This window comes from Pezoporus occidentalis, unplaced genomic scaffold, assembly GCF_034315485.1.
Source record: "Pezoporus occidentalis ecotype Australia unplaced genomic scaffold, CSIRO_AGI_Poc_V1 ctg151, whole genome shotgun sequence".
NCBI classification, from domain to species: Eukaryota; Metazoa; Chordata; class Aves; order Psittaciformes; family Psittacidae; genus Pezoporus; species Pezoporus occidentalis.
In genome coordinates this window covers 2,261,210-2,273,339 of record NW_026913328.1, presented here as the reverse complement: position 1 = coordinate 2,273,339, position 12,130 = coordinate 2,261,210, and the positions used below count along the sequence as shown (strand labels likewise).

Here is a 12,130-nt window from a genome sequence, read left to right as displayed (position 1 = left end):
CACAATAGGCCCAGCAGCATGTTCACCATTTGCTGCAGACTGGGGTTAGGAACTTTAACTCTGAACTTGTGTTGTCTAAAGCTCTTGACAAGTCCCTAGCCTTTCTTTCTCACGTCTTTCCTGTGGATGCCTTTTCTCAGAAACTGGGGAGATGTAAATAAGTGAATAGATGCTGTTGTAGAAGAGAAAGAAGGTGGGGCTGGGGAGGAGGCCTGTGCATTTCAGGAGGAAAGCATCTATGAAGGGGAGATAAATGGAGGAAAGAACACCATGTTTTGAGAGGTTTGAGAAAGACATCTTCTATCGGTAAGGTGAAGAAGATAGGGGAGACACTTGTCCCTAAATGCCCCCACAGCCCCTTGCTTTTCCCTAGGACAACTTTAACCAGTTTGGCTGAATAATGCCATCTGTACATAGTGATCTTCCCAAGATCAAATATCCCAGAGGTCCTGCAATACCAACACCACTCACTTGAATTTTTGGCTACATTACTGAGGACAGACTTGAACTGCTGGCTTCTCTGTCACTTGCAAAGTAGGCCGAAACATGCCATCTCATAAAATCCAACGCATCTGTGGGCTATGGCTCTGGCCTGAAAAACTTATGACTTAGGTTCAGCTTTATGTTCTGCCAAATTTTGTGTGAAATTTCTGGTCAGAATAGGCAAACTTCACTACGTCTCAAAGCAAACACTTTAATACTGTTTTGTTTTTGCAAACCTTTGAAAGGCTTTTTATGAGCTCAAGGCAGGGCAACAGCAAGTTTCAAAACCACAGTGTTACTACAAAAAGGATTTTTTTATCTTCCCATCAGTTCTAATTACGTGGCTTCTCTCAAAACAGGTGCTTTCCTTCTCAGAAGCCATGTTAGTGGCTAAAGACTTGGAAATTTTCCCAAAGAGCCACTTCTATTGCTGAAAATCTCAGATTTGCTTGCAGTACTTTCCACCTGATATCCGTTTCTGAATAAATAAGGAAAAGAGGCATCTTGCATGCTAAAAGCTTTTCTAGATCTCCTTATTTACAGGGATATAGAATTAGCATAACATTTGCCTTTCTCTGAAATAAAAAACTAAAAGATTTTCAAGTTGTCTTGATTTTTCTCATTTTTATAGGAAAAAATTCTTAGGACTCATTCTGTGAGCGTAAATTTCACTTTTAAGTGCAGCTGAGAGCCCATTATGAGGTTTCCCAGGGTGTTTTGCTCTCCTTTCTAATTCCACTGGGTCTTTCGAATCCATGTATTACATTCATAGCTTCTAAAAATCCTTCCTTTGAAAGTTTGCTTTGGGTTTCCTTTTCCTTTTAATATACTAAAGTTGTTTTTTTTAATTACTGTTATGTTAGCATGTATGATCTATGAACAAAAAGCCCTATCAATTCATCCTTTCTATTTTCAATTTGATTCTGTGATGGCTGTTCCCAAAGCTGCTCTGAACTTTCTCCCTTAAGATAAACAAAATTTTCTCTTCAGCAATGGAAAAGAGTACTGCACTCTTATCCAAAATGAGATATTCCCAGGAGAAATACTGCCTTGTATTAGAACACTGCATTTTATCATCTTGAAAGACAGGCATCCAGTCTTTCTTATAGCTTCTATTCTAAAAAGATAAGCTTCACGACTTAGTCACGGGGCTGGATTTCCTATTGTCCTAAACCCTACATAGTCCTTCACATGAGGGCAAGATGGGTATAAAATGCTACCATGGTTGTATTTTATTGGTCTGAATATAAGGTGAGGTTATAAAAGACTGGGGGCAAGAAAGGGTGTGGGAGAAGGAGGGAGGAAATCCTACTTGCTATGTATCTGTGTTGAGCATGTGGCCTGTAACCATCTCTTCTGTTCCATGCTTCCTACACACAGACACACACCAGCAGCACTGAATTTTAGGTGAGGGAAGTAGGAAAATATAACTCAGACATGCACTCAGAAGGACACCGGGTCTAATGCTTCCTTGCTGAGGATTGACATGCCAGGCAATCGATCAGCAAGGCAGGTAGGCTTTGGGCTTCCTGTGGGACAAACTTGGTATGGGGAGGGTGATAGGGGACAAGTGCCTAACATTTACGTTCTGTAACAGGAATTGTTTCTCCCTTCTCAAGTAAGGGACTCTTCTTATTTCTAACTAATGCAAAGGGTTCAGGCAGTACAAGGTAAGGTGCTACTTCTAAAGGGAAAGATGGTCCCCAGTTTCTAAGAGAATGAGCTCAGTAAAATCATTGTGTTCTATTTCCTAAAGATCTGTTAACACACAGTTTTTAAAAAAGTAATTGTGTACCTACAGCAGACTTATGTGACTGTAATCTTTAGCAAATTCTAAAGCTGCTATGTTTAAGCTGCAGACCTATATATTTCAATCACACTATCTTTTGCTAAAACAGACTGAACTTTCCTCCACTATATGAACAGATAAAAAACACTGTGCCTTTCCTTTATTATTAAATCTTGCCTAAAACTGTGAAATAATACAGTGAAATAAGTCTCTGTATTCTTGAATCATTAAAAAAAAAAAAGATAGTGTAAAAGTCCTCTATGGGCCTGTAAATTTAATGCTGACATGACTCTTTTATATAGATCATTCACAATAAAGATACATAAAAGAAACAGCTCCTTTTATGTGTTGCAGATATTTGAAAAACATAATTTTAAAATAACCTTTAATCCTTGAGGAAGTTTCTTTCTAACATGTTTTAAGCATTTAGACATTTAATTAAACTATTAGAGACCAAATTATTAAGGGAAGCTGTTGAACCTTAACCTTTCCTGTCTCACCCATAGTTTGAAAATAGACAATTTCTAAATAAGTGACCATTGCCAACCTGAGCCAGAGGGCAGCATTCACCACCTTATGATACACTCCAAATCCTGATGAATATCAGCTACTTTTTAATTCCTATTTCTCTGTACAATACTCATAAATGTTTTAAAAAATAGATTGCCTCATTCAGCCTATTGCAGAATTGTTAAGTGAATAAATGACATTGCCATTAGCATTCAGTTATAAATACATTTGAATTTTAAACTGAACATATGCTACTTTTCTGCTTGAAACTAGCAGCTTTTGCTTTCAAAAGCCATGCCACAGACCCAGGCATGCCATAATAATGGCAATACTTAGCATTGAGGATGTCAAAGCTCTGTAAATAGGATACTGTCAATATCTCAATCTGATCCGTTAGATACAGCTATTGAAAAAGTTTCTTACTTGAGGCTGCAGAGTGTTCACACCTTGTACAAGAATAGAGCTCTTGTATTTTAGCTGTGAGCTTGATTTAGTTTCTCATTTACTACTCTGGCTATGAATTCAAAAATAAGCTTTTATTCATATGTTTGGGTTTTGCTGTTATGCTGTTATTTTCTTCTTTTTCTCCTTTGATAATACTAAAGTTTTTCTATGTCGGCTTAGATTCAAATTCTTGGAGCCAATTTAGGCTGGAGAATTCCTTGAATACTTGGTTATTAATAACTTTGGTTTCATGCTCCCCTCCCCTATAATCCTTACATAATAATTTCTTCTAATAAAATATTTTTGATCAGATCAGAAATGTATGAAAGAAATAAAAACACTTATTGGCTCCCAGACACATGCAAATAACTTTAATTAAGACAGAACCACAGATAAGATAAACATGTTTTTTAAAAAAATAATAAAAATTAGTAATTAAACACTTGTCTGCTTCATTTGGCAAAGAATAAGTCTGGGACTGTTATCAAACACCAGGAGTGAGTAGAGGAGAAAGTAAGAGACTGAGGTGGATTGAAAGATTATGTAGGGGTGGGGATGCTGTGCACTTTCAGTTAAGCCTGTGGAACAACGAGTTTAGCTGCAAAAGAGTTTGACTGCAAAGCCAAAATCCTGAAGTAACTTCACTGAATCCAGTGGAAATTTGCTTGCTGGGAATCTACTGTTCTCTGTGTTGATTCAAAAACAATTTGAGTGAGGATAGCTGAGTAAGGCTTGACCAGAATTTCACAGTTGATGATGATGAGAGGGATTTCACTGTGGTTTGTTTTACAGCAAGTGATGGAGTTTAAATTTGCACTGGCTAAGATCACTTTAAACCCATTTGTAGCTGACTGTTTTCCGTCACTTTGAAATTAAAGAGTAAGAGTAACCAAACGTATTTCAGGAGTATTCTTTTGACCACGTTAGAAAACAATGGGGTACCACGGCACACTGAGAGCCTGCTTCTTTTAAAGGAGCACATGCCACTTCAAGAAAAAAAAAAGCATGAAAGGAAGCAATGGTGTGCAAATCAAAATAACCCAGTCTTTCTCACTGGATCCATGATTGCTGAAGAATAAACTGCAGGGGAAGAATTCAGACCTGTCTTTATTCAGTCTCCAAAAGCAACTACTTTCCCTATGGACAAGAAAGAAATTCAGTTTTAATGATGGTGGCAGCCTTCCACTGAACGACCTTAATTTTCATGATCAATAATACAAGCAGGTGGCAGCAGTGCCCTCTTCAAATAACTAATTGTTGAAGATTAAGAATTGATTGGTTTGGTTTTGGTTTTTGTTTCTCTTTTATTAACTATCTTCCGCTGCTACATGGGATTCAGCAGTTTTTCACCTGCTCTCAGCCACCAAACTGAGTTCCTGAATTCATTCAGCCACCTTTCTCTTCCTCCTTCTTCCCTCCCTCCCTGCAACACTATTCTGCTGTTCCTCAAGGTTCACTAACCAAAGTCATCCCCTACATCCATCCATTTAGATGGATCTATCTAGATAAATATAGATTAATTTCTGCCAGAAATGTAATTGAATTTATCATGTGTTGTTAAATGTTGTTGAATTTATCATGTGTGTTAATGCTTGTAATGTTTGTATTTTAAATCCTCTCATATTTTGTGCTCTTTTGGTTTTGTTCTTGCAGGTGAAGGTGCACCAGGGACATCACCAAAAGCTGGGCACTATGAGACCTAATCTTTGGTAGGAGCCCATGAGGGATTGGAGGTCCTACTGTGACAGACTTCATTTGGCTTCTTCTTCGTTGCTGTTTCCTTTCCTCAAAGGATTTCTAATGAAGTTGAGATGAAGGTAGGTTTCTCTATATCCTGCATATGCATTTATCCCCTATCTGAATTAACTCCAACTTTGGCAGTTTTCACCACTGTTATTCAATGCAATGCTGCCTGTCAGCACTCTGAGCCTGCAAGCTAGCTCAGGACCCAGGATCAGATCCGAACATTGCAGCATGACATGCTGCCACTTAAGCACTTAATTATACGTAAGGATACAACGATCCACATTGTACCCTTTACAAAGGAGCCACAAGGAAAAATAAAGTCCCACTGCCTTGCCAACCAAAGGGATCTTTGCCAGCACCAGGTGGTGGAAAGTATGAGGCAAGTGAGAAGGGTGACTCTTGGCACTGCTTGTGCAGCCACGGTGACAATTAAAAAAAATGCTGCTTTTGAGAGAGAGGCCAGTAGCATTTGGTGTTTGGTGTCAAGGGGCTGAAAAGGGTGCCACATGAAGCTGAAAAGCCTTGCAGGGGTTCCTAATGACCCATTTTCTGTGCTCCCCCTCCTACTTGGATGATTGTACTTAGCTGGCTACTGTGCTCTTGTATCCAGGTTTTGCCAAGTGGTTATCTTCCTGCTTGCATCTGTTTATTCTGTATTCACCTGTCTGTCTGGAAGGGTGCAAGCGAATATCAATGAAGCTATTGGGATTTTTCTGTCTGATTGAGCTAATCTCTTCTGGAGTTCTACCAGTTGTCTAATTTAATTACCTTGTTCCGAATACAATTTTAGTGGGAAATACAGAGGAATATGAACATGAAATTCATCCATATAAAAAACCATATACTGTGCTTGATTTAGCGTCTGTAATATCTGCACCTAGCTCATCTTCTTGAGTAACAATGGAAAATCTCTAAGCCACTGGGGATGGACAACTGGTCAGCAAGTGAGTTTAGTGCCAAGGCTTTGCAGACTTTCTGAAGTTAAATAGCTTCATGCAAGCTATAGTAGTACTCACTTTCCTTTGAATACTAATAACATCATGCTGTAACTACATCCTAAAGACTTTTGTTTTCTGCTAACAGAAGGAAACCTATCTTTATGTAAGCTTATTTGGAGAATCAAAGTAGGTTATAAATTAATTTTCATTAATTTTTTGCTAGGTAGGAAGATGGTGTAGCTGAAAATGAATTGCTAGAATGTTTAGACGACTTGAAATCTGCGTTCTGGGTAGCCACTGTCTAGTTGAGAAGGTTAAGGCTTAGGAATTTGTATTTCTATGTCTCTGTTCAAATTTCTAGGAGAATAATAACAACACATTTAATGGCATATCAACAGTGGTACACTGAAGTCAAGGTGCAAGGTGTTTAAGGCAGTAATAGACAAGTGTCACTGAAATAGAAAGGGAAGCAACCAGTGAGGTTAGTCCTTACCAAGATTGTGGTAGGTTGTGTGATGAAATCTCATCTTTTTAACTATGGAACAAAACACTTGAAACAAGTTTTTAGGTAAGTATTTAAAGTAGTATGTTTTTATAGAGAAATAACTTTGTACTGTATGAAAGCTAGACATACAAATAGAGTATTTGCTCATAGATTCTTATGATCATTGAAGAGATTTTACCTAATTCTTTTCATTTATTAAGCAGGTGCCTGAGATCCAAAGGGCAGATAATGCAGGCTTCAACTCCATTTATGCTAGTTAACTTCTGTAAGCAAAATATATTCTCTATTTAGAAAAAGAATGAGAATATGAAAAGTGTTGTGTCAGTGATTCTTCAGATTTTCATTCAATTGATCAGAGTGGAAGAAAAAGTCTTTCTATATACCTAGATCCTTTTTATAAATTCCCAGTCCCGGTACTTTGTGTGCTCTGTGGAGAGGCTGTATACAATTATGCCTTGATAGTAAAACAAGATAAAATAATATAATCCCATTGCATTGTCATGGAGATAAAGCATATGATAATATTGTTTTAGTTGATCAGCAGGGTGGCCTAGTACAATGAATTCCTGTCTCCTGGCTGTGGCTTTTCTTCTGAGTCCTGAGAAACACAACAAAGGAAAATAATAATAGCAGTAGTAGTTTTGCTTTCACCTTATGTGAATATGGCAATACTGGAGTCTCATGACATAAAAGACAATGATTGTTTGTACTACCTAAACATCAGTGGCACCACATGTTGTAATGTTGACACCGTTGTCTATCTGTAACAGTACAGGAAAATACAAATGTGTTCAATAGGCAATCACCTTTAGCCTGGTTATGACTGGTACCATACCAAAAGATCATCCTTTCTAAATCAGGCCAACTCTAAATACTAAACATAAATAACATAATTTTATTCCCTAAAGAACTCAGTTTTAATATTTTAGATTTTGGAATGTGCTTTTCTGGACTGTACCTGTCAATTATTGCAAACATTTCCAGGAAAGGAACAAAGGTTCTGGTTCTTATCTACAAAAATTTCTTTATCTATCCAAGGAGAGCAGTCATATAATCAAAATATTATTTTCTCAGAAATAAATAATAAGCAACTTCTGCACTTCATATACTTCGTTAAGGGTGGTTGTCTTCCCTTTTGGTTTGAGCAGTCAGAAAGTCAACACAGAGCATCTTCTGCATCTTATCTCGCTCTGCATGAAAACACTTCCCTGCTACCTGCCAGGGGTTTAGCTCAGGCCACAGTGGTTAATTTTCGAAGAAAACCCTTCTTAAAATATTCTCAGCACATAACTGATAATAGGGAATTAAGAGAGATGATACAGTCTGTTCTCCATACACTCTTTTTCCCTGAGGTGCTGTGAAAGAAATGTGAAATTCACAGGTATGAAATGTATTCACCCACTTCTTTCTTGCACCCCAGAAGCAGAGTACTGCACAAATCACTGTGCAAACCCCCTCGGAGCCATGCTCAGGAGTCGTGAATGTCTCTGCTGTGGTCTCAGACTAGAGCTCTGCGTTTTTATTAGTAATTCAAATTAAACACCCTAAAGTTTGTAGTGGGCATCACAAGATGGGGTCATTCAGTGAACTTGCATTGCACCACATCATAGGGGTGTTCTTCAAAGTGTTCTCAGCACCACATTCTTCTCTTCCTCCCATCCTTCAGCACGCAGCATAGCTGCGCTGACTCTAGAAAGGGCTTTAAAGATCAACCTCAAACCTCACTGCAGTTTTTTTTGGGGGGGCGGGGGAGGGGGAGCTTGAAGCGGGGATCTTGTGCCCTTTTGAGGCCACTGAGAAGCAACAAAAGCCATATTCCTGAGCCTATAATAGATGCAAATTGTGCAGATGGAGAGGAAGCTCTAACAGCCGTTGAATGCAATCTGTGAACGCTACTGTTTCATTTATAGTGATGCTACCTAGGCATTTGCACTTAAAAGGAACAATAAAGAGGTGTCAGAACAATCGCAATGCTGCAGGATTTAAACTGCGGCAAAGACGTTTTGAGCCATGTGAAATGTTGCCTGCAAAAGATCTGTTTTTTCCGTTATTTTTTGTTATTACTGAAGGCTGTTCTAGTTCTCCTTGTTTTATGACACCGAATGGTTCATTTGCCTTCAAAGACTCAGGATGCAAAGAGGGAGGGAAACAAATTAAGTCAAAACTGCAATGACTGGTAAAAACTGCACAAAGTATGTCACAGCTCTTATTTATTTCTCTATTTAGTTCCGAAGTAGCTTTGCTATGCAACTAGATGGTTGATTCACGAACTTGCCAGCCAACCTGTAGCAGATGGAAGTAGAGCTGCTGTAATGTTCTGGTGTTCTTGTTTACAGGACAAAGGGCAAATTCTCAAATATGCAACCTTTGCAGGTGTGCATATACCATGTTGAGGATCTGAACTGCTGTTGCCTTTTTAGTCTCTTGATTTGGAGAGGGGGGTTGTCAGAAATTGCACACAAAAAAATTAAGGGGGAAAAAAAATGTAGTGGCTGTCAACCAACAGACATCTACTGATTAACAAAGAATAAGGGGCTTGCATTTAGTGTCCTGTTAAAAGCACAGTAAGCTGTGATTGTGAGCACATTATCTGTGAGTGTTGCTACTTAACAGCTGCAAATGTGAAAGCTATGTGTGTCTAGGAAAATCAAGGGAACAGAAGCATTTGTTGTTGTACCACAATAGGTGTGTTCAAAGTGCCTTAATCTGAATAAGAGCAAATAGCCCTTGAAAGGGAATATGGAGTCTAAAAATGAATATACTGATTTTGTAATTAAAAAAAAAAAAAGTGTAAAAAAGAGTTGGAGTAAAGCTATATGAATGTTAGGGTAAGCTTAGCTATGTAGCTACGGCAGAAAAAAAAAATGCATTATAGAACCTGTTGTCATTCTGGATCTGCTAGAATTCCTATGGGATACTTTATCTGATTTTTATTAATATAATTCATTTGAATTCTATTGGTGTTCAGAGGCCCTGATTGAGAGTCAGTCATAGTAATATAGCTATATCCCAAAGATCTCATGGTTTTTATAGACAAGGTAGGCAATTAGCAGGTAAATGTCCCACAACTGAGGAACATCCAAATTGCCTAAGATCTTGTCATATCCTAATACTTGTTTGGGTTTTTTACATCACTTAGTAAAACAAGTAATCTGCGAAATGAGATGGTGCTGTTCTCATCTTTCAGAAAAGGTATAGCATAGCTAATGATAATAAATGCTCTAAGAGCTTTCTAATTGATATATTGAAGATCAAAGTGATGTTTTTCATATAATATGGATTTAAACTGTATGAGTCTTTTGAATCAGTAGCTTTTAGTGAGAAATATATCTTAGGGAAAATGGGGGGGGAGGGAGCAGCAAGAGTGTTTGTTTTAATAGTTCTGTCTGTATGAGTGTGTGTACATGTGAGTGAAAAGAGATCAGCAGGGCAAAACATACTATAAATGCTGTAAAGTCTCCTACAATTGTGTCAAGCAGTAAACCCAAATGAACTTGCAAAGTCATGCGCTAGTTCAATTTTGGAAAGGAAAACCTGGCTTTGAAGCCAACTAAATCAATCGCTAGATCAAATTAAATTTGGAGTATCCTGTGAAGCTCCAATACACAACTCCAATAACAATCAGCACTTAAGGTGCTGGCAAATAATGTTTCATTTAAAAGAAATTGAATGAGGATTACTGACAGAGAAAGTTTTTGATGCTGTTTTGTCATTAAAATCAAATTATAGCCTTATTGTCTTAATCCCATATGTCTCAATCATCTCTCACTCCTTCTGTCTCTCTTTAATGCACAAAAAGCCCTGTGCATGGTTGGTCTTGTGTCTTCATCTCATTAAAACCTTGCCATGCAAATGTATCATAAGTGTTGCCTGAAGACTTCTGTCTCATGCAAAATTTAGCTTAAACTCTACTGGCATCAAATAATTTGTTATGCACAAACCTTCTGTTTGGTTTGCTGACATTTCTTCTTAGCTGGCTCTCATGGTGATTCATTATCTTGTGATATAGATTTCCAAGTATCATCTTTGTATTGATTTTTATATCTTTAATAACCACTCCACAGAAGATGGCTCCACTTGGTGTCATTGATCGCATCAAAAATTCAAGGCTTACAGAAATACTAGAGGGCTAATTGGTAGCAGAACATTTCAGACTTAATCTTAATGCAGTCTTAATCTTCTGCACTAACCTTACTTGAAGATTTCGTTATTGAGGCTAAAGGGAAACTAGTGAATAACTGAAAATTACCTGGTGAGAGCAGGTAAAACTATGAGGACTGTAAATGTGGAAAATTAAGATAACAAAGATTAGATCTGGAAAACAACTTTCTTTTGTCTCTTCCTTTCCACTTAAGTATCCTCCTTAAGGAAGAGACAGTACATAATTCTCTTGTTAGCTGTGTGGAAAAATGCATGTGCACTACATCACATATTGTGCAGTGGGCCAAATGGGATTGAGTCTGACTTGATTTCAAGAAAACTATTACGTGAGACAAGTTCAAAAATGTGTTCTGGAGGTCACTTTTGAAAAAGAAGTGGTCAAAGGTAGGTTATTTTAATCTTTCATTTCTTATGTAAAAAGTAAGGGCTCTATTTGCAAGCTTAAGGCTTTAGGCAGTCAAGTCTTGGCTAGGTTTGAATTTAGAATATTTGAAAATGTGGGCCAGAGAAACAATCTGGGAGTCCTCCTTCAGTCTGTTTAATTTGCTCTAATGTGTTGTTTAAAGCTTCTATCCCTTGTTAGATTTTTCAGCAATGTGATCTGTCAATGACAAGGAGTGATATGTGTGTCCATATTTTTTCATGCCTGCATTTGTGACACTTTTTCACTAAGTTGTTTTCCAGGATTTTGCACTGCTGAGTTATATTCTAAAACTTAAAAACAACTGAAAATAAACCACGCTGAGTTACAAGGGACTGGTTTTTTTAGAAAATCCAGTGATAGACGAAGAATATGTAGAGACAGAGACATGTTAAAACCAGAAAGATAATTTCTCAAAAAAGCTGCCCTTGTAAATTGTTAAAAAGCTGTTAAAAAAAGTGTCTCCCAAAGCCACATGGTCTGCGGATTAAACATAGCAAGGCAGATTGTCCAGCTAGTACTAAGAGTATCAATCAGGGCTACTCAATCAGTTCGTGCCAGTAAAGGCATTGAGACAGCGTCAAGTCTGCTAGTTCAGTCAGGCACTGCATGCCATCTGTGCAATGGAAACTGCCTGGTATACTTCCTAAAAGATTAGAAGAATGGTTAGAAACATGGGATCTCCCATAGGAATGTGAGAGACATCATATGTCTGGGAACTTGGTAAGAATAAGAATTAAATGTATACATAGACTAGGTTAGCATAACCTTGGTCACTTTTAACCTCTGTGGTAAGCAGACCTCTTTTTCCACTAGAGCCTGTCAAGTGTGTCAGCTTAGCAGTAATTTCTTTATGAACATCCTAAATTTAGAGCTGGCTGTAAGACACTCACGTTATTCTCACAGAGTCCAATCAAAAACACATTACATGGTTAATGCATCCATACACCCTTCATGCCTTTATTATGTTTCTGTTTTCACTCTCAGACTGATAGGAAGTAATCCACATCAACCGAATCTTCTCAGATAGGAATCTAGCAGCTCTTTTTGTTTCAGATTTTTACTGTGTTCACCAGTACAACCCAACTGAGGAATGTATTCATTGAGTAAACTGATCAGTCAGGGAAATGCTG

General features: G+C 37.8%; 1 long non-coding RNA gene across 3 annotated transcripts in view; it reads left to right on the top strand.

Moving 5' to 3' along the window:
• Positions 1–12,130, top strand: part of LOC134159846 (uncharacterized) — a 189,918-nt gene that overhangs the window by 70,118 nt on the left and 107,670 nt on the right. For all 3 annotated transcript variants that reach the window (XR_009963321.1, XR_009963322.1, XR_009963323.1), the window contains exon 2: positions 4,880–5,043. This is a non-coding gene — a long non-coding RNA (uncharacterized LOC134159846). The remainder of the gene's footprint in view (positions 1–4,879; positions 5,044–12,130) is intronic.